Source organism: Pristiophorus japonicus, chromosome 16 (assembly GCF_044704955.1).
Source record: "Pristiophorus japonicus isolate sPriJap1 chromosome 16, sPriJap1.hap1, whole genome shotgun sequence".
NCBI lineage: Eukaryota > Metazoa > Chordata > Chondrichthyes > Pristiophoridae > Pristiophorus > Pristiophorus japonicus.
The window spans coordinates 86645365-86646968 of NC_091992.1; positions in this window are offsets into that span (position 1 = coordinate 86645365).

Sequence of the window (1604 nt, forward strand, 5' to 3'; positions counted from 1 at the left end):
TGCCACTCCACCTCACAAACTCCCCTGCTGGCTCCTGGACAACGCTGGGCCTTTTATAGGCCTCCCCATGCTGCTGCTCCGCTTCACGAACGCCCCGCTGGCTCCTGGACGACGTTGGGCTTTTTATAGTCCTCCCCACGCTGTCGCTTTCTACCCTTTCTACCCTTGCCAACCATTTATCAAAATTATCATTAATTCAGAGACTAGGGTCCTGAATTAAAAGAAAGTTAACTTCGATGGTATGAGACGTGAATTGGCTAGAATAGGCTGGCAAATGATACTTAAAGGGTTGACGGTGGATAGGCAATGTTACAAATATTAAAAGATCACATGGATGAACTTCAACAATTGTACATCCCTGTCTGGAGTAAAAAATAAAATGGGGAAGATGGCTCAACTGTGACTAACAAGGGAAATTAAGGATTGTGTTAAATCCAAGGAAGAGGCATATAAATTGGCCAGAAAAAGCAGCAAACCTGAGGACTGGAAGAAATTTAGAATCAGCAGAGGAGGACAAAGGGGTTAATTAGGATGGGGAAAATAGAGTATGAGAGGAAGCTTGCCGGGAACATAAAAACTGACTGCAAAAGCTTCTATAGATATGCGAAGAGAAAAAGATTAGTGCAGCCAGATTCAGGTGAATTTATAATGGGGAACAAAGAAATGGCGGACCAGTTAAACAAATAGTTTGGTTCTGTCTTCACAAAGGAAGACACAAATAACCTTCCGGAAATACTAGGGGACCGAGGGTCTAGTGAGAAGGAGGAACTGAAGGAAATCCTTATTAGGTGGGAAATTCTATTAGCGAAATTGATGGGATTGAAGGCCGATAAATGCCTGGGCCTGATAGTCTGCATCCCAGAGTACTTAAGGAAGTAGCCCTAGAAATAGTGGATGCATTGGTGATCATTTACCAACAGTTTATCGACTCTGGATCAATTCCTATGGACTGGAGGGTAGCTAATGTAACACCACTTTTTAAGAAAGGAGGGAAGAGAGAAAACGGGTAATTATAGACCAGTTAGCCTGACATCAGTAGTGGGAAAAATGTTGGAATCAATTATTAAAGATGAAATAGCAGTGCATTTGGAAAGCAGTGACAGGTCAGGTCCAAGTCAGCATGGATTTATGAAAGGAAAATCATGCTTGACAAATCTTCTGGAATTTTTTGAGGATGTAACTAGTAGAGTGGACAAGGGATGTTTTGTATTTGAACTTTCAACAGGCTTTTGGCAAGGTCCCACACAAGAGATTGGCGTGCAAAATTATAGCACATGGTATTGGGGGTAATGTACTGATGTGAATAGAGAACTGGTTGGCAAACAGGAAGCAGAGAGTCGTGATAAACGGGTTATTTTCAGAATGGCAGGCAGTGACTAGTGGGGTGCCACTGGACTCAGTGCTGGGACCCCAGCTATTTACAATATACATTAACGATTTAGATGAAGGAATTGAGTGTAATATCTCCAAGTTTGCAGATGACACTAAGCTGGGTGGTGGTGTGAGCTGTGAGGCAGATGCTAAGAGGCTGCAGGGCGACTTGGACAGGTTAGGTGAGTGGGCAAATGCATGGCAGATGCAGTATAATGTGGATAAATGTGAGG